Below are 21,820 nucleotides of genomic sequence, written 5' to 3' on the forward strand. Positions count from 1 at the left end.
TGAACACGTTTGTCCTTTGCACATCGTTATAATAATAACTTTGCAAAGCATAATTCCCTCTTATTTTGCATGATTTGTTGCTGATGCTGGAATAGTATGATGCATATTTCCAAGAACCAGTGCATCAAGACAGCCAACAGTATTTTAGTATTCACAAAGGTTTTGAACTCTTGTTGTGGCTGCTTTACAATTACAAGAGGCTCAGATCTGTTCTTTATCTTGATGACTGGCTAAAATTACTGATTCTTCTTTCTTCAAGGCTGAATCCAGTGTGAACTAAGAGTGCAACTACCTGTGCTCCATGGGTTTAATCATCAATCGACAGAAACTCAGTTTGATTGTAGAACAGAAGAAAACATTTATCAGGGCCCCGTTTGACACTCAAAAGAGGCATATTTCTCCGACTGACACAAGAAGAGTAATTCTGCAAGTGCAATTGGAGAAGTTATTATTGCTTCCCGGCATCAGTCAAGAATTGGTTTAAAGTTCAAGGTCTGATGTCATCTACAACTGTGGTGGTCCAATGGGTTCACCACCACTTATGGCCACAGGTTACACATCTTCTCAGAGACTTTGATCTTATGAATCTGATACCGAGCAAAGTAAAACAAGACTTACAGTGGTGGTTGATTCCCCAAAATCTATAGAAGGGAGTTTGCTTCAGTTGTTCAGTCCCAGCAGTAGTGACCACAGGTGCACGTTATTTGGGTTAGAGGGCAGCTCTACAGAAGATATACATAAAACAGAGCTGGTCTCAGAAAAAGAGAGTACAGTACTCCCCACTTTGGATGCACAGCATGTCCTATTTGCCTTGCTGCAAATTATCCCACTTTGCACAATTCTAAGGAAAATTCAAGATGGCACTGAATTAACTGCCTTTGGAGGGAGCTTGTTTGCCAGTCAGAGAAACGTTCTTTCTATCTCACCAATGTTTATTTATATATCTCAACCTCTATTTTCTCTTTGCTTACCTCTGCCCCTGACTCTGCCTCTGTTTGCCCTGTGTCATCTAAAGTATTTCTGGGGCTCACAAAAATACATATTTAAAATGTTTTTGTGTGGCCCTGTTTCTGAAACTTTGTTTAGCATGATGAAGGCTTGAATACGCAGAAATGTGGAACAAAATGAAAAGTTGTTCGGAACAGGGGTCCTCAAAATATATCTTGCCAGCGACCCTAAAATCCTTACGACAACACTGAGTGCTGGTGTGAATTTATCAAGTTAAGAATCAGAAAGGTTCTGTCTCAGCCCTCATGAATTATTCATTGTCAGTCGTCACTTGTCGATTTAAAGGCCTGAATCTATTACTGTCAAAGGGAAATCCCTGGGTGAACACTGATAAAAGAGCTTGTTGTGTTCCCACACAAGTTCTATTTACTCATACACATACTATAGTTCTAGAGTCTTTTAATAATAGTGAAAGGGATCAATTTCCACACTAAAAGTAAACGTTCACAGTGTTTTTTTATTTTAAAACGTGAGGATTACCCCCACTCCGCAGTCAATTAAAATTTCAAAGAACACTCTTTGAACTTATATAGTAAAATAAACAGTTAATTACAATTCATTACATGCATAGAAATAAGCAACATCAAATACATTGAATTTATACAGAAGAAAAAATAAAATTGAAACAGTTAATACAGTTCTAGCATATAAAAATACATTTGGATCCTTACACACAAAACCCCTAACCAACTGTGGCCTTGATGTTCTCTCACCACTCTTTTTTCTAGAGCCAATGGCCTTTTTCTATATAAGCGGTGTAGTACACAGTATCATCAATACATGAGTATCTGTTACTCCCTCGGCCCTACTTGGATTTTACACAGTGAAAAATGCGTCGACGCGTTTCGGTGTTCTATCTCTGGATGTTGTAACACCTTCCTCAGGACTTGCCGTTTCTTTTGGGTCACCGGCTTCAAGGACTATTGTTAACAACCTCTGTGCAGATACATAGAGAAGAAACATGGTATCACTATTTTGGGGCGGTATGTCACATCATCCTAGTTCTATATTCTGCCACATTTGGCTGTTCCCCTTTCTCCCTCATTTAAATCAACACCTCCCACCTCTCTTGTGCTTCATAGGTGTGTAGTGTCGACCTCACCACCCTCATTGGGATCTGTTTCGCACACCCTAGTGACTCCTTGGATGAGGTATTTGAAGTTTGGGGACCACCTTCTCCTCAGGCAGGATATTGCTTTGTACATCATGCTAGTTCTAATTGTCTTTATATCATTGATCGTACAAATTCCAGTTTTTTGCGGACAACCAAGCCCTCCGTCTCCTTTTTAGTGTGGAAAATGGGGACAGCCCTCAGGGACCTCATTTATTCATGTTTGCCTCCCTGGAATGCCCCTGCGTACCTGCCCTCACCCCTTCACCATCTTACCCCAAGGTTGTTGCTCGATACACTCTGGTATGTGACTGTCGGGGAGGTCACCTCCAATAAATGACTGTTGATCTAGGTGTCGGTTCTTCCTCCTAAGGGGGGACATATGGATATGCTAGATATCTACCGTTATTGTTTGTCTAGCCTAAAAGGGCCGGTATGTGTCCTTTATATACCTTTTAGGGTGATTTCTGATGTATAGGTAGATTTTTCATCTATTACTTACATGAGAGGTCTTGATGATCTGCACCAATTTGCACACCTTTTCTTCTTTCATGAGCACCAGAAATCTGCCAGCCTAAACCATCTTTCTGTTATTAAATCACCCTGGGCCACATTCAGGTTTTTGTCCTGCAGTCTGCTTTGATTCATAATATGTAATGGTGAGGAGTTGGTCAGTGATGGTCCCTAGCTAACTACTATCCACTTCTTGTATTCCATGTTTTATACATGCTTTAAAAGCTCACTGCTAAGCCTTAAACACACTTCCAGTGGACCAATGCCCTTCGTAGCAAATTTCTAGTATTTTCTTTCTAAGGTTGGAGGGAGGGACAACCCTACCGCCTCTCAACAGCAATCCATTTTCTTCCGACAATTCATGTTTGTCCTCCCAAAAAGGCCGTAGTGCCTCTGGCAATTTACTTTTACTGGACCAACCCCTGGGCAGGATTTCTAACACCTCACATACAACAGAGTCTTTGTTTTGTTCAATCATCCATTAATTCATTGAAACCCAGTGTAACACTTCATGTATATTGGCAATGCATAACTCTTCTACATCATCAAGACTTCTGGGATCCAAAGTACGAACAGGCATGCAGTTCCGGAAGTCAGCAACCACATTTTGACACCAGGTACATACTGGACCACATAATTGAAATCAAATAGGCGAACAGACAGTCGTGCAAGCCTAGAACACGCTGCATATAAGCCTCTCGTAGTGAACACTTTAGTCAGCTGTTTGTGGTCACTACGTTGGGTAACCTTATTTCCCCGGACAAACTGGCAGAAATGTTCAAGCCCCCAAATGCATGCTAGTGACTCCCGCTACATGACATAGTATTTTAATTCTGTTGGGGTCAAAGAACGGGAAGAAAAAGCAATAGTACACTCTGCACCTTTGGTGTCCTTTTGGGTAAGGATAGCACCCAGCCACTTGCAACTGGCATCAGTTGTGATCATGTTTTCTAACATGGGGTCAAAGCCTTACAATGGTAAAGCGGAACACATTTCTTCCTTTAAGGTGCAAAATGAGTCTTGACATGTATCAGTCCACACAAATGTATTCTTTAGCTTGACTAATTGCCTTAGTTCATACGTTTTACATGAGAAATTCGTAATACATTTTGCATAAAATTCGACAAGGCCTAGAAAAGAACGTAACTCTTCCTTGTTACAAGGTATATGTGCATTAAGAATGGCATCCAGTAGTTCTTTCTTGGGCCTGATGCCATCATCAGTAATCTCATGTCCAAGGTAGTTTACTTTTGTGCATGTGAATTTACATTTGTTAAGCTCAGCCATTAAAACTTTGGCATCAAGGCTACAGAGGACATGGTTCACTTTCATGTCATGCTCCTCCCTTGTTCTTTCCATCACAAGAATGTCATCCTGAAACATTAAAATGTCTGTCACCCCCATGTAAACATGGTGCATCAACTTCTGGAACATAGCAGCCGCAGAGGCCAATCCAAAAGGTACTCTTGTGAACTGATTGCATCCAAATGGGGTTATGAATGTGGTATGGTTCTTGCTATCGTGGTGCATGGGAACCTGGTGGTGAGCGGATTTAAGGTCTAGGGAGAGGGAATTTCTCAATCACAATGTTATCATTGAGGTCGCTTAAGTCTATGCATTGTCCCAGGTTGCCGTTGGGCCGCTTGGCCATGACCAATGTAGCCACCCACTCTGAGGCTTCTACTTGCTCAATGATACCATCCTGAAGTAGTTTATCCAGTTGGACCCTTACCTCTTCATTTACTGCAAAGGGTATATTTGTAAGTTTGTGCACAATGGAAGTGGCATTAGACTTAAAACATATTTTGTGCTTCGACCCATTCAAGGAACTGATCCTACCAGAGAAGACTTTGGGGTACCTGTTTAATAAGCTCTTGCTGCATTCTTCATAATTTTGGATGACCAGGACTGGATCGGATCTACTGGGATCAAGTATAATTCCCATGTTGCATACTGGTTTCTTGGTTTTGGTGGTGTGGGCATCATTCATTTGCAAAACACACTTTTCTTCAATGTTGAGGACATAGATGTTCACTTCCTCATCATCAGACGTGTATCGTTTGCATCTGCAATACCCCGCAATCAGTTTCACTGAGTGAGAAGATTTTCTCTGGCATACCTTTTGAAAGTGCCCCATAGTACCATAGAAGGTGCATTTAACATTTCTAGTAGGGCACTTCTAGGCGTTAGCCAAATGGGCGGAGATATCACATCTGTAGCAACACCACTTATTGCTCCTTTGCATTCTACCGGTAGCCAGTTTAGAACCGCTGTTTTTCCTGCTCTGTTTGGAAAAAGATTTTTATTCAACCACCTTGGCCACAGTACCATCCTCTTTTTTTTTTGTCTCTGAAAGAACGGCCTTGGCACATCGACTAGTGAGTTCTGCCCCCCTAGCAATATCCATAACGGCCTGTAAAGGGGATTCACCCTTGGACCACAAACTGACCTGGATATTAGTGTTAGAGCCCTGCATGACAACCTGGTCCCTGATAAAATCCTCGTGGAAATTTCCGAAACGACAACTAATGAATGGTTAGATTTTTCAATGCAGAGACATAATCATCCATTGACTCCTCCTTGCCCTGTTTCCTGTGGAAAAATGTGTATCTATCCACAGTGAGACATACAGTGGGTTTATAGTAAGCATTAAGGTTTTCAATAGCATTTGCAAATATATCACCTTCATCCTCCCCCCTGACTTTCTTATTTATGCTACAGTATACTTTGATAACTCCAATACCCAAACAATGTACTCATATTTTGTATTTCTTTTCAACTGTGAAGTCTTTATTGTCGTCAATCATGGAGATATAGTTCTTGAGCTACTCTCTCCACTACTCCCATTTGAGCACAGGCTCACCCCCGCAGGTAGGAATGTCTGGGAAGGAGACAAGTTCCCGAAATACCCAGAAGCCATATTAGAGCTGGGAGGGAAGAGCTAAACGATGGATGGGTTGTGCAGAATGGAGAGAGTTATGTGATGGAAGAATGGGTGAGAGAATAGGGCTGGTCACATAGCATAAACTGGCGCTGGGAGCGTGGATAGAGAAGAAAAAAAAACAATTGTGTGGTAGTATCAAAGTTGTACCCAGTTATGAGCCAAGTGTCAAATTCAGATATGCTGTGCCCATCAGCGTGATCGAGCACGAGAGAAAAGGAATTGCTGAAAGTGAAGAAGGAAGGGTATAAAGCTACTCGCAAGGAAGCAGAAGGACTGGAGAAGCAGAAACATAGCGCTCATCAAAGTGAGCGAGCACTTGGGAAAATTACCTCTTTGTCGTGTAGAATGCAGGGGTATACTTCTTCCGAGGTCATTTTTGATTTGGAAGAGCTGATCCGTGTGAGGAAATCCCGAGGAGGGAGTAGCCTTGTCACAAGGTGGTGTCTTGCAAGCTGCGTATCGTGTGGTAGAAAACAACTGGAGCTCCGACCTAGTAGTAACTCAAGATTGCAGCAGAAGACATGTAGGAGTTTACATTGTTCCCTGGCAATGTGAAGACAATGCCTCAACTGTTCGATGAAGTAGGGGGGTCACGCGAGCAGCTGACAGTTGTAAACCTTTGTTGGTGATCGGTTGAACTGTCACTGCGTTATTGACAGGAATACTTGTGTTGACGCTGCCACTGTGAAAAGATAACCCCACAAGCAGCAATTGAAGTAAAGCAACGCTGGAGACACACAATAAAACAACCTCTCCACTTTTCCTTGTATTACATTTTTTCATTTTTTTTTACAGAAGGTGGGAAATCCTGGGGGTAGAACGAGAGGCAGCCTCGGATTGGTAACGCAGGCTCCCTGCTGTTGCCTGCTTTTTTGAGCAGTCTGTGGGCCGATTTGGGCGCTGTCTCTGTTGTTCGAAAAGCCAGCGGCCCAGTGGGTGTCCTTTCTATAGGCAGATGGGCGCTCGTTACTTCCTGTTTAGCAACATGCAGAGGTATCACTCCCTTTGTCTCGCTGGCAGATCCATTAATGTGTGCACATACTGAGCGGGCCTGAGTAGAAGTGGCCTCACTTGTTTCAAGGTGTATTTCAGCAGTGTAAACTAACGTGTACATTTTATTTAATTTACCGCCCCCAAAACCCCCCCCCCCGATTTTTTTTTTTTATGAGATTACGCCGAGGAAAGGCATTATGCAAATGTGGGCCGATTTTTTTTGCATGCCCGGCCCGATTTTCAATCCCAATACAACCCTGACGAGAGGTGTCCAAGTGTCAAGGAACTGATAGTGATAGCGCTGACGCTGTAGCGTAGATGCAAGTCTGCTGTTTGCCGATGTAGGGGCTTAGGATATACTGTTGTTATATTGTATTAGGACTCATCCAGCCTGACTGGATTCAACAGATGCTGGAGGATAAGGTCATAGAACCTGTTGAAGCGACGGAGTGGTTATCTCCGGTGGTGATAACTAAGAAGGCGGATGGCTCACTTAGGTTCTGTGTGGACTTAAGGAGTTTGAGTGAAAAAGTTAGAATGGATAGATTTCCACTTACAAATATTAATGAGTTGGTATTGATGCTGAATGGTGCAAAGTTCTTTTCAAAGCTAGATATGAGGAGTGCTTATCATCAGGTCAAGTTAGCTTCACACTCTAAACCTTTAACTTCTTTTATAACTGGTGAGGGCACTTTTCAGTTTTATAGACTCCCTTTTGGACTATGTTCAGCTGCTAGTGTGTTTCAACGCTTGATGTCCTTTGTTCTTGCGGGTGTGGAGAGAGCAGTTGTGTTCCAGGATGATGTCTTGGTGTTTGGAGGGGATGAACAAGAGCACAACCAGTCTTTGGCCAAAGTGTTGAAATGTATAGCCAAGGCAGGTTTAACTTTACGCAGAGAGAAACGTACATTTTTAACAAAGGAGGTAGAGTACCTAGGCCATTTGGTTACGAGTGAGGGGATTAGCCCTAAAGAGAATCTTGTTAGTGCAATAGTTAATGCCCAGACCCCAAATGACAGAGATACGTTGAGATCCTTTATGGGTCTTTTAGAGTATTATTCTAAGTTTGTGTTTGATTTTGCTAAAAAAACAGAACCCTTGAGAGAATTGTTAAGACAGGGAAGAAGGTTTGGTGGGAAGAATGTCAACAGAAAGCATTTGACACAATCAAAAATGAAATTACACATGCTGGAGTACTTACTTCATTTAAAAGTGGGAACGTGAGTGTGGTTACAGTAGATGCGAGTGCTCAGGGTATTGGGGCAGTGTTTGCTCAAAAGCATGGTAAGGAAGAGAAAACTGTTGCTTTTGCCTCTCGATCTTTAACTGAGGTGGAGCGGAATTATGCGGTGATTGAGAGAGAGGCATTGGCGGCAGCTTGGGCAACCAACTATTTCAGAGTATTTTTGTGGGGAAGTCCATTTATACTACGGACAGATCATAAATCTTTGTTAAAAGTCCTCGGTCCAGGAGGTATTAAGAATTGTTCAGGGAGATTAGCAAGGCTGGCTGTGAGGTTACAGGAATGTGATTGTAAGCTGGAGTATGTACCAGGGTGGAAGAATAGAGTTGCAGACTGTTTGTCACGTTTGCCTGACAAACAGGGTCTGGTGGAGGACTTGCCTACAGAGGAGGTTGTGGCAAATGTTGATGATGCTTTGGAGATGTGTACATCTGTTGTTCAAAGGGCTACATGGTACAAGCACATGAAAGAAGATGCTGTTTTGAGTGGTATTGTGCGTATGATGAATGGAAGCATTCGGAGAGAGAGTAATTTACCGGCAGGGGTTAGACCTTTTCTCAAGGTTGTGGATGAGTTGTCGTTGACTGATGATGGTTTCATTATGCGTTGCGACAAGTTTGTGCCACCCTGTGGTTTGCGCTCTGGACTTATTAGTCTGGCACATGAGGGGCATTTGGGGCAATCCATGACTCTTAAAAGGTTGAGGGAGAATTATTGGTGGCCAAATATGGATGGTGAGGTAAAGGATTGGATGGTGAGGTGCCTGGCTTGTAAGGAGTCGGAAAAAAGGTTTAGGGTAGGTTTAGGAGTTTCGAAAGAGCCACAACATATTTCTCAGGCGAAAGATTGTGGGAGAAGGTGTGTCTGGATTTTATAGGTCCATTTATAATGTTGCCTGAAAATGAAATGTGTTGGTTCTGGTTGATGCCAAGTCAAAGTGGATTGAAGTGGCTTTTATGAGTTCCATTACCACGTCAGCCACTATTGGTGTTCTGCGTGAGGTGTTTAAGAGGGAAGGTTTTCCATCAGTGCTTCCTACTGATAATGGAACACAATTGACGTCTTGTGAGATGAAGGAATTTTTAGATTCTGTGGGTGTGAAACACACCTGTTGTTCTCTGTACAATCCACAGGGAAACGGTTTGGTGGAGCGTGTAAATAGAATGGTAAAGGGTACCATGCAATTGCCGCATAGTGCTGGTTTGTTAGTGGTTGGTTCAGTAAGTAAAGTCCACATTTGTAAAGCGCACAATCACCCGTAAGGGTCTCTAGGCGCTGGGGGGCCGTCGGGAAGATTAAGCGAGCTATTGCCCAGAGTCACATAGTGCTGGGCTAACCTGCCGCCGGAGCCGGGGATCGAACCGTGGTCCCCAGATTCCAGCGTCAGTCGCCCTGGCCGCGGCGCCACACCTCTTCCACTGAGATGTTATGGGCGTACAGAACAACTGCGAACAATAGTTTGGGGCAAAGTCCATTTGTAATGATGCGTGGAAGGGAGGCTAGTACGAAATTGCTACCATCATCGATGCGTGAGAAAACTGTTTTGGGTGATGTAGGGGGATCTGTGAATAAGGCAAAGGTTGAGAAAAGGTTAATTAATGTAGGTGATTGGGTTAAGGTAAAACCTGGTCTACACTCTAATTTTATGAATATATTCAGAGGTACATTTAAAGTGAAGGCTGTTGGTGGGAATTGGGTGAAGTTGATGAATGGGCAGAAGTGGAATTTGAGACGTGTTGCGTTATATCAAAAACATGGCTTAAATTCGAAAGTGGGTTCAGAACAGGTCTCTGATCTTTCCACGTCCTCACCGTGGATGTTGATGACTTATGCAAAATTATTTTCTAAGGGAGACTCGGATTGTAATGCCCATAGGCATGGTGTTAATGCATTTGAAAGGGGAGTTGATGGAGGAAGGGAAGGAGATGGGTTGACAGGTTCCTCTCGTGTCCTGAGGGAGGCGGGTGAAAGAAGAGTTCCTGCTTATTTGAACGACTATGTTGCTTTGGTATGAAATTGTATCTTGTTAGGTATTTCTGTTTTCATTTAGTTTTATTGTTTTATTTTATCCTCTTTTCCTTGTCTTTCCGTCTGCTCCTACGGGCTTGTCTTTTCTTCTCTCTGTTTTGTACTATCTTTAATTTCGGTTGTTTTAATAATATGTAAGGTGGGGAGATGTGTTATATTGTATTAGGACTCATCCAGCCTGGCTGGCATGACGTCCTTCTGTGATGTATGAGGGTTCTTTAGTTGAGGTCAAAGGTGGGGATGTTTGACAGTTGGTCCAGCTGCATCTGGCAGGGATTGTTTGGGGTTTTCTCCGACAAATAAACTTCATACAGAAGACTTCAAGAGGTTGCAGCTTTATTTATGTATAACAGCAGTACATTTTTAAGGTGTGACGGAATGGGTAGTAGCGTGATAGTGCGCTGACTGACCTGTTGCCGAAGTAGGTTTAGAGGCACTTGGACCTTCAGATGAAGTGCTCTGCGTCCGTAATGGGATGCTTAAAATGCATTCTGGGAGAATAAGATAGTAATCTTTGTGTGAAACCACATAGGTGCCTTGCGATGTAAAAAGGCCAGGTCTGTTCGAAGTGGGTTCCTGTGTTGGTGATTATCGCCACAATTGTACGGAAAGAATGCTCGTACAAGGTTAGATGATGAAATTCTTTATTTCGGTAACACCAATGCAGACTGCTTAAATGCAGACTGCTTAAGTGCGGAGCTGCCGTCAGTCACCAGCTGTCAATTGTCAACATTCTAGAACTGACAGCTGGTGACAGGGAACGCGATACATATGGTGTCCGTTGATGGACATAAGTATACAGATCGCAACAACTACCCCTTCTCCCCTCCTTCACATTCCAAATTTAAAATCACCCTTAAATGCACCGTTCTACCAATGATTTATGAAATATATGTCAATAATGCTCTGAATGTACTTTCTTGTCAAAATCTGAACACCAAAAAAAAGTCTGTATCATGATTTACGTCAACATCAACACCCACCTGACAATTTCCCATTACTAATTGTATTTTCTATGTGGGTGTTAGTATACATAAGATTCTTTTCAGCATCCTCAGATGATGAAAGCATATTTTTACCATGTTGGCTTTTTGTGCTCCCATTATCTAATTGTGTTTATCTAGTTTAGCTCCCATCTTATTGACTTAGGCCCCTGAGCCGATAATGTTTCAAGCCGTTCTGATCAGATTTCAGTGAGAAGAGTTATTATTCATGCACCAAGATGCCTATTTTGCTTGTAAGTATGTTATGTTGTATCATGTTATGTTCTGCTATATGACATTTATTGCACATATTATCACCTAGGGTCTTCAGGAGAGTCGACTGAGTATCAGCTACCTAACTGAAGGGTAAACCTACAACTGTATTACAAAAAAGCCTGCCCAAAATGGCAAGTTTCGAGCTGACCACAGAACAAAGGTTGTTAGAAAGTGGATTATCATTTGGGATGGGTGGCCGCCTATCTCAAAGAATAATGATACTAACTTTTCAGAGTGAACTTCAAAGTCACTAAATTAACCTGAGCACAACCCTCAGTAGTTAGAGCACAGAGCAAATAGTAGGCTTAACTTAGGGCAATGTGTAAAGTATTTAAGCAGCACCAAAACAGGAAAGAAAAGTCAAAACACCAAACAATAAAAATCTCAAATGAGATTTGAAAAAATAGGGTTCAATTTAATAAACAAAATGACTGCAAAAGGACAAAAATCAAATAAGAGGAACTGGAGATACAACTTTTTCAATGTTTAAGTAAAAAGAGCACCAAAAAGCCCCAAGAGGACAATGATGGCCTATGGAAGTGGTAGAACGGACCGAGATATGAGTCCAGGCAGACCGGATACACAAAGCAAGTTTGTTTTCATCAAAGATGTTTGCTGCAAGGTCCCACTCCAGAGGTCTTGGAAGTCCAAATACTTTCCTAGTAACAACTTTTCAGGATTTCTGGAGTTGCTCCTCTGGGTCACTTTTAGGGCTCTGACAACCCTAGGGACAACATTTCTAGATCAGGACTCACTCCAGCAGGACCATCAAGATCCAGTTGGTACTGGTCACTTCAAGAAAAATACCTCTTACAGGTCATCCAAATGATCCTTAGAGTCCACTTATTTGGCTTGAGTACAAGAGGGAGCAGGTCCAATGGTTCATGGCTCCTTTCAGGTCACAGACAGCAAGTCCTGACCTTTTCTGATCTTCTGCAGGTCCAGAAGGTGTTCTGAGGACGGTTTTAAGTGATGCCACATTTATAGATTGTTAGAGCCAGTGTGTGCGAGTGGCTCCTGGACTCTCCCTAATCAATAGAGAAAAAGTTTCCCATGGGCAACCCTTCCCACTTTTGCAGCACATCCTTTTTGCCATACTGCAAACTAACCCACTGCTGGACCGGTTAGTCTTAGGGTGGTCTTCTCATCAACAGTTTGCCTGTTTCCCTCTATTTTTGCTGAAATTAGTTTAGTTTTTATTGGCCTTAGGCTCTGTGCACTTTACCATTGCTAACCTGTGCTAAAGTTCTATTGCTCACTTCCTAAACATGGTAAAATTGACTTATACCTAATTAGCACATTTAATTTATTTAAACGTCCCTTGTAGAGTAGTAAACCACATACTGAAGGCCTGTAAAATAAATGCTAATGGCGGGCCTGCAGCACTCATTGTGCCACCCACTTAAGTAGCCCCTTAAAACATGTTCCAGGTCTGCCATTGCAGCCTGAATGCAGTTATAAACTGCCAAGTTGACTTGAAAATAAAACCCTCTTGCCAAGGCTTAAGATCCCCTTTTATTGCATATGCTTGGTGAACCCTAAGGTAGGCTCTAGGTAGCCCAGAGGGCCGAGTGCATTGTAATTAAAAGGTTAGCCATGTACTTTTAGGTAGTTCATGTCCTGGTAGTGAAAAACTCCTAAATGTGTTTCTCACTATGAGCGTTAACCTTTGTTTGACAGGGGACAGATAAGCAATTCCTTTTGGTAGCTATGAAATTATCATTAAAATCATCCTTAATGGTAAAGTCATATTCCAAATTACAATTTTGAAAAGGCCACTTTCAGAAAGTTGGCCTTTTCCTGCCCATAGCTATTTAGTGCCTGCAGCCTGCCCCAAGTGACATGACTGGGTGTACTTGGCAGTTAGACTTTGTGAAGTCCTCCCAGATAATCACACAATAGAGGGCTTATGTTTGTCTGATTGGGGCATCTGCTGGCATGACAGGATGAGCTGGATACAGCCCCACTTCCAACTGAATAGGCTTTGCCCTGCTTTCACACAAAGGGCTTGTCACCACTGCATGTTCCACCAGCCAGCTTTGAGCCAGGTCAGGGGAGTCATGAAATCCAAAGCACTTCAAAGAGAAACCTCTAGAAACTTTTCCTACTTCATAGAAGGCATCAAGTATAAAAAGAGAGTTCTCAGACCCACTCTTCAGTTCACTTTCTGGAGCTATGGAAGTCTCAGCGCCTTGATGCCTTTGGGTAATTGCTGCACTTTATAAATTGCAAAATCAAAACAAAAATCACTGCCTGCTGCTGTGGCCTGCTGTTGTGTATTCCACAAAACGGCTTTGCTTCACCTGGAAGGACTGCTTTGCTGTCTGGAGTCTGCCTTAAACACTCAGAGGCCTGCCCTGTTGCTTGAGCCCTACTTCTTCACCTAAACCCAGGGCAGAGGGAGAACCCAGAAACCGGACATTGCACCTGAGAGAGGTGGAGACGTGGGCTGAGAAGATGTTTGAGGGTCTCCCTGGCCTCTTGGTAAAGACCCACAGTGGACGCCAGATAGGCAGAGCGTGGGGGTCAGGGTCTCGGTCCTGGGGAGCCCCCGGATTCAGGACAGGTGCTGCGCTTATTATCTGGAACTTCTGTCTGCAACGTGCTTGAGGGAGGCTGCTCGAGACAGAGGGGTGGACCACCCCGGTAGCTAGTGGACTCACATTGGTCTTGGACTGGACACGGGCAGGAGAAGCCTTGCTGGACAGGCTAAGAGCCTTCGGGGGAGCTGGAGTCAGCTAGTGAGCCCATAGGAGAGAGACGTGAGCCTAGCGATACGGCCTTGTGGATGGACTGGGTCAAGTGTAGGAGCTGACCGGCTGAAGTCATAGGGAATGCCTGGCGGTGGGCCGGGCGCATGGACGTCCAGACGCAGAGCCCTGCGGGGTTCAGTGCATAGTTCGCCTTGTGGAACTCAGAGGGACTATACTCGACAGTAAAATGCCTTTCAGGAAGGGGAGCGACAAACCGGACTGTCAGAACTTGGTGGGTGGTCCTGGTGAGGTGAGGGCCTGGTGAGCGTCACCTGGGCTACGTGGGAAACGCTATGTCCACCTCAAGAGTCCATAAGGACAAAACGGTGAAGGACTTGTTCGCTAAAGCCCAGGAGAGTCAACCAGTCAAAGACGTGGCCTCAAGCACTGCTCGCCCGGTGGCGGATCAAGTGGAGGGCTCCGAGCCTATCACCAAGGCCTTTCTCGAATCCCTGTTTACTACACTGCGGGTGGATATCCAAACTCTTAAAAAGGAGTTCACGGAGGAGATCAAGGAGGTCCGCAGAGATATGGACGTCATAGGGGAGCGGGTCGCAGAGCTGGAAACCAAGCAAGGCATGGAAACTGAGATTGAGGCGCTGCAGCAGGAAATCTTGCGGATTCATGACCAACAAGTGGACCTTCAAGCACACATGGAGGATTTAGAGAACCGTTCTCGTCTGCATAACGTACGAATCCTGGGAGTGACGCTGACTGATGACACAAAAGACCTGTTCGGATTCACGAGAGAACTTTTCAATCACATTTTGGGACGCCCTTTGGAGACTGAACTTCAACTGGACAGGGTACATAGAATGGGCCCTCTGCGCCCCAGGTCGACATCCTGGCTTGTGTACAGGACTACCGCACAAAGGAAGACGTTCTCCAGAAAGCCCGACAGTTACACCCCGTGTCCTTCAGAAACCAATCTCCAGTGTTATTCCAAGATTTATTTACCCTTACCCTGCAGAAGCGCAGGGCTTTCAAACCCGTCACGGCATACCTTCAACAACGCAACATCTCCTACAGTTGGGGCCACCCATTCCGCCTGGTATTCAAGCTGGACAATAAGCTCTATCAGCTCCGGTCTCTGAATGAAGCATGCCACATGCTAGGTATTGACCCGCCTGAGGAGGAGAGTAAGCCAGTAGGCCACACATTGGAGCCAGATGACGCAAAGCCAAGGTGGCGCCAGCAAGGCAGAAGGCGTCGCTTAAGGAAGCCCCCGGTAGCTGAGATTAAGGATGGATAGTGCGCTGCAGTGGAAGCAGTTTCAGCTGAACTGGCCTCGCCCCATCCCAGCTGACTTTCATGTTCAGATTTACCTTGGCCGTTTGCTTCTCTGCTTTTTCTAGTCGGGTCGTCGGTGTGTAGTGTAGTTCCTATATTCCCAATAGGCTCTGCGCATTGGAATAATATAAACAGCAGTGTAGACGTAGAACTGAGGTCAACTAGGTCTCTACTGACTATATTAGATTTAATTAGTTTTGCCAGCTAGCTCAGAGGTCACTAGAAACTTTCTCGAATAAACAAGGAGGAGTTTAACTTCCCTGGATAGACAAGAAGGGATTAGCTTCCGACAACCATATAACATGACAACTTTGCTCCCTCAGAATAAAGAGTGTATCTCTAGAGTCGTGTGAAAACAATAGACAGTTATTTCACTCAGTCAATCGCGCATACTTAGTTTCACCAGAGTGCAGAGAAATAGAGAGACGGGCGTTTTCAATAAAAGTTGTTATTTATTGAGCAGTCTTCTTTCTCATGCAAGAGAAATGAATTGCCACAATTGCAATACTTAATATAAAGTAAAGTGCGTACAGTAAAAGGAGTATTAGGAAATAATACTGTAAAAGCATTGATATGGTTTCTTAGCCATATGATACTTTAAAATGGATAAAATATATACATACATAAAACATTGACTAACGTACTCAACTGGTGCTTCTAAATACGCCTACCCGCTGTACCTGACCTAGCCTAATACGTGGGAAGGAGTAAGTAAGTAGCAGTTTAAGTTAAGTTGGTTTTTGCCAAGGAATCTGAATCAAGAATTCTCGTACGGGTTTAGTCAGCTCCGTACCTTGGTAATAGAATGTAGGAGGTCTGGTATCTCTCTCTCTCAGGACTCGATATCCCAACAACCCGCAAGGGTGGCTGGAAACACCGGAGCTGGATTTTCTCGGCTGGAGAAAAAGACAGCGTCTTCCTCAGTGCGTCAAAGGGGAGGGGCGGCGTCCGTGGGCTCTCGCATCAGCTGGGCTCTCGGGCAAGTAGATAGCCGCTCTGCTCCAAACCACCGCGTGTTTGCTTAAGGCAACGTTGGTATATTTATACCTGAAAGGTGCCGGGTTTGACGTAAGGTTGGACATAAGACGTCACCAAGAACTAACAGTTCTTTCTGACTCTAGGAGTTCTTGTGCAAATCAAAACAAGAGCAGGGGGATTTCCCGGGCTGCTGGAGGCTTGGTTTGTTTAAAGAACGTGTTGTACTTTCTAGGAGTCTAGGGGAGTAGCCTTGCCGTATTTGGACTGCATGGGCTATTACTAAATATGGAAATGATTCTTTATGCCTTTATAAGGATAATATTTATTATATCCATATAAGGGCATAAATCGGGAATATCGAATTAGGGTCCTAGATAGAAACACAACACCCACTCCACGAATTAATGTCCATCATTACTAAAAACTAAGCAATATTAAATAACGAAGCATGTGTGTTTTCCAACCCACCCCAAAGTACATAATTCGCATTTGAAATGGTATATGGTAAATACACGAAAATGAGTATTGGTACTGTACGCTTTTTAAGCAGTGTCATCATTCAGTTAAATGCATATATATATCAGCTGAATGAATTGCGAAAATTACACATGAAATGGCTCTGTATACAGAAAAGAAGGTCGAGACCATTCCATCACATATTTATACAAATGCTGTACATGTGCTAGAGGCTGAGGTAAAATATTGTCTCTAGAGTTCCTAAAATAGAAGCTCTGTTCTCTAAGAATAGTTCTACTTTAAGCAGAGTACTTTGTGCCAGAAAAAAGGGTAAATATTTTGGAAGAGAAAAAAAAATAATTTCGCTTTCAGGGGGAAAAATAGTTCCAAATGTTTCCAGTAGCTGTGTTTATCAAAACTGAAGGCCGAATTCAGAGTTCAGGGAACGCTGTGTGCTCGTTGTTTTAAAAATGTATTCTCGTTGTTATGGGGAGAACATCATATCAGACAGACTCGCAAAAAATTGGTCTACAACATCAGGTGAAAGTTCGACCAAGTTCGAAAATGCTGTAATAGTGCATACGTGAGAATGATTGCTATCCTAGATGTCAGGATCAGCAATGCTCACAGAAGGTTGTACCTGTGTGGTGCTGCTTTCATCTCGTACTTCACCGCCACCTACTCGTAATGGTGAAGTCTCAACGAATGCCGTCATCAGAATAGGTAACCGCAGGGGACAACACGATGCATGAGTCGTTACCGGACCTAGCAAGGTATCTGTATCCATTGGTACTGCTGATGGTAGTGTAAGACAGACGTCCAACACACATTCTTCTCCGCATAGCATACATCGAAGCACAGGTAAGATGCAATCTTGCCAGATTGGTCTGAATGAAAGAAACCAAGTTGTACTTAGATCTCTTAGCCGGGCAAATCCGAGGACTTTAGTGATGCGGTCCCGGTAGCGTATAGCTAGGATAATTTCTCCCATCGTTGCTGGAGTCTTGTCTGTGGCTTGGCTTGCCATATCGGAGCAGAAGGATCAAAAATAAAATTCCTGCTACGAGTCCCAAAAGAAGAGGCAGACCGCCAAAAATGGAATGCACAAAATTCGGGATAATGCCCAGAACTGTTTCAAAGGGTGCTAACAGTCCTGAAAAAATTGTCTTAAATACATGTGCGATGCCACTGGTATCAGACATATTTAAAATTTGACCTAACATTTCTACAAAATGCACGGGGCAATTTGTTGATAATAGGGAATGTATCTCTGCCGTTGTCCTTGCAATTTGAAGTTCATACGTCTCTTTGGATGAGGTTAAAGGCACAGTTGTTTGTAAAAGAATGGATTTCATTCTGCTTAAAGTATCAATTCGTATAGAAGAGATATTCAAAGAAGGCCATATTGCCGCCTCCATGTCTGGATTGCTGTTTGGATACAATACTTGCATACAGCAAGTGACCATGGAACTAACGCTCACGAGATAGGCTTTTCCTGGCACCATGCCTCAACAGCTGTGGTCACTTATTAGAACATAACTGCCGTTGGAAAGCTGTCTGAAAAATGGCTCTATCTGAGTTGCAGGAGTGCCATGCAGGTGACATGAAAGGTTATTTGAAGACCCTTCGCAGGCTCCATGCAAGTTAATACCTTGACACAGAAGTGTACCGCTTAGTGATTCTTTACAATTGTTACCACTAAGAAATACCTCCTTTTTCCCTTCACTATAACATTTGTCTGTATAAGGTAATTTCCATGTTGACTTGATGTATGCTTTACCCAACCTTTCATACTGGCCCGCTGGTATATATTCTTGGCAATATTTAAACTGGAAAAATGTTATCGGAATTGTAATTATTCCGTGTATTATCCATTCAATGACAGGTCTTTCTGACATTGTCAATGGTAATCTCTCAAGTTTTTCAATGCTCAGAATCGTATAGTCTGCTCCTTTTTGTGCCAAACTGATTTGTTTATCCCAGAGTATTTTCTAGCTCATTTACAAACTGTTCAGAACTCTGCTGCCAGGGCCATTTTTGGCCTTAGTCGTAGGACTCATACCTCAGCCCTTCTTGACTTGCTCCACTGGCTCCCAGTGAGAAAGCGCATACTTTTTAAAACCCTGACCATGACCTTCAAATCCTTGCATTGCATTGGTGCTGTCTATCTTAGGAAACGTGTTCAATTCTACTTTCCTTCGAGATCACTGCGTTCGGCCACCCAAGCCTTGGCCATTGTTCCTACCATCAAGCGTGCCCATATCGGGGGCCGCTCCTACAGATTATTGGCACCTCAGTTTTGGAATAAGCTCCCTCTTTCTCTTAGGAAATTAGACAATCTATTTGCCTTTAGGAAGGGCCTGAAGACCTGGCTTTATGGCCTTTAGCCTGCTGTGTTTCTGCTTATCCTCTACAGATCTATTCAGCGCCGGGACACTCTGTCTGAGTAGTCGTGCGCTCTATAAGTCACCCCCATAACATAACATAACATAAAGATAGAGAATAATGACGTTGTGTTGATTAAACGCCATGGCACGTAGCCTGAACGCAGATTTTGCAACGTCCAGCCAAGCTATACAATAGAACGTAATTGGGACTGACCATGTTGTAACATTAGTAAGTCCTGCTCTATTATATCAATAGCAGATGATACAATACTATCCAGTGAATATATTCTGGAGGGCAGAGTCGTTAACCCATTTTCCACAACAGAAAGTGATTTTTCCAAATGAATACGATCAATTTCTCGTATTTTTTCTGCTGTTTTAATTTGCATTACTTTCCAAGCCTCGTTGTATGCAGCGTATATACCGGCCGCTATGAAATTTTTTTGACGCTGTTTGCGTGGTCCCAGTATGAAATCACGCAAGTCAGCACCGTCTTTAAGTAAAGTCAAGTGTTGCTTAATTTCAGCCAGTGTGGATGTCTGTAGCCATTCAAGGCAGAGTTTCCCTACACTGTATGTTGTAACTATCCCTGGATGTTGTCCCTGGGAGTATCTAGGGTCTGGCCTGGACTGTTTAAACCCCTGCATTTTGTTCAGGAATCACAGTTATTTGTGTCTGTGGGCCAGATCAACCATTTTTTCCAATCAAGATTTGTTCTGTTTTGGTGTAAAATATGGGATACGTATATCTCCACATCTGTAGTGCTATTACTATCAGGTATGGGCTTCGGAATAGACGGTTTATTTAAGTCTTTAATCTTGGCTAGGCCAAGACAGGTTGTCTGTTGAATGGTGTCATTCAAGAATATTATCTGTTCTGGGATCATGCAGGCTCTAAATAGTGTTTCTAGACCTTGTACCTGCCAGTCTTTTGTACCCCAGATGGTTTTTGTTTCAATATTGTTTTTCCAAAATTCAAAACCAAATGTAGACATTCTATCATAAAATGTTTCAGAATAAATCAATTTTGTATTTGTCAACATTGTTTTCATTCCTGTCTTATTTAACATTTTAAAATAAAACGTTTCTGCATCACTTGTGTTAAACCCTTTCTCATAATATGTTTTTGAGCTGCCTTTTGGCAGAGTTTGACAATGTTCCCATTGGTTATATTTTAAAACATTTCTAGGCTGAGCATATTTATGCAACTAGTGATGACCATAATGATTATAAAAGTATAACTCTTCATAATTTGACGAACCCTGCAAATAATCATGTTCTGTAAATTTTGCTGACATTACTAAATCTGACATCATATTATTAATGTTTTCAAAGTCCCAATCATCAGAAAAAGTACTTGGTTTTACAAAGTCACTTAAGGAAACCTTAAACTGGTGTGGATATTTCAAGAGCTCAATCGGGCCATAAATTTCGTAATCCGTTTTGTTCCATGCTATCCCACCGGGTATTGGATTGGCTGTGATGTTCACTGATGACAGTTCTCTTTTCTCGATGTGAGATGACTTGTGAGGCTTTAGGACCAAGTTGATGTTCTGACTTGCTGTGTCCATTGTACTGTATTTTCCTGCAATTAATTTTCCCAAACAAAGAACCATGATGAGCCAAAGCAGGAGGAAAAGTACACCTAACACAATCCAAAATTCAATCCATGGAGAAATCAGATAGGTTTCTTTGAGTTGATGAAAGAGTTCAGTTACTTTGTCTTTGAAAGTTTTTGTTGCTGGCGTTTCTTCATGTTCACTTGGATCCTCAGAAAAGTCATCGAAATTGATGAAGTAGCCAGATGCAGTTCTGTCAATTGTTGGAATTGCTTCCGGATTTTCTTTAGACTTTGGATCTTTTTTTGTTTCATTAGTATAAGCCGATGCTACATCATTGTAGACAGGTGTTTCTTCACGAACTGTTGCAATTTGGGTTTCAAGAGGCACAAGTTCCATTGCTTTGTTGCATAGTCCTTTTTTATTCACTGCAGGTTTATCAGATGTGATTAGTCTTTCAGTTTGAACCTCTTGGATTGTAGCAAATTTTGGTATTTTCTATTTCAGTCCACTGGGCCTACTACTTATTATTGGCCACATGATTGTGGTTTTACCAGGTCGATGGATAAAACTTGGTTCTCCTTTTTACCAGCAAGGGGCGGTAGTACTACTGATCTTGTTCCGCTGACAGCTAAGACAGGTACTGCTTTTCTGTAAGAAGGCCCAAATTCCTTCTTTACCGCAATCTTTTTTCTGACCATATCCCCAATCTTTGGAATCCAGACAGTTCTTGCTGGGACAGGTGGTTTTTCTTCAGTGGCTGTTGGCTGTCGCTTTAACTTTATGTTACTCAGGCTTCTTCTTGTTTCATTTAAGTCCAGTAAAACAGCCAAACGGTCTTTGATGTCAAAGCATTTTTCTTCTACCACTGAAGTGTGACTATCAAGAGCCTGAATGTACATTCTAGTACCGAACAATAGTTCGTATGGAGTGAGGCCTTTTAGAGAATTTCTTGGCACATTATTAAGACTACGTTGGACACTTGTTAAATGTTTGATCCACCCATTACCCAAACCTAATACCCTCGCTGTTATAGATTGCTTTATGTCACGGATTTTTCTTTCCACTACCGCATTTCCCTCAGGATGGAAGGGAGAAGAGTACCGCAATGCAATGCCCATGCTGGCCATGGCCTCCTTGTAAGCTCGAGAGCTAAACGCAGGACCCTGGTCAGAATGTAGCATGCCAATTGCGTATATGCCGATAAAGACTCGCAAATCTTTTATAACAGTTCTGGCATCAGCCAAGCGCTGGTGTCTGCATTTTAAGTGAACCTAGTCTTAATATTTATGGGATCGC

The sequence above is a fragment of the Lissotriton helveticus genome, chromosome 4_1, assembly GCF_964261635.1.
Source record: "Lissotriton helveticus chromosome 4_1, aLisHel1.1, whole genome shotgun sequence".
Classification (NCBI taxonomy): domain Eukaryota; kingdom Metazoa; phylum Chordata; class Amphibia; order Caudata; family Salamandridae; genus Lissotriton; species Lissotriton helveticus.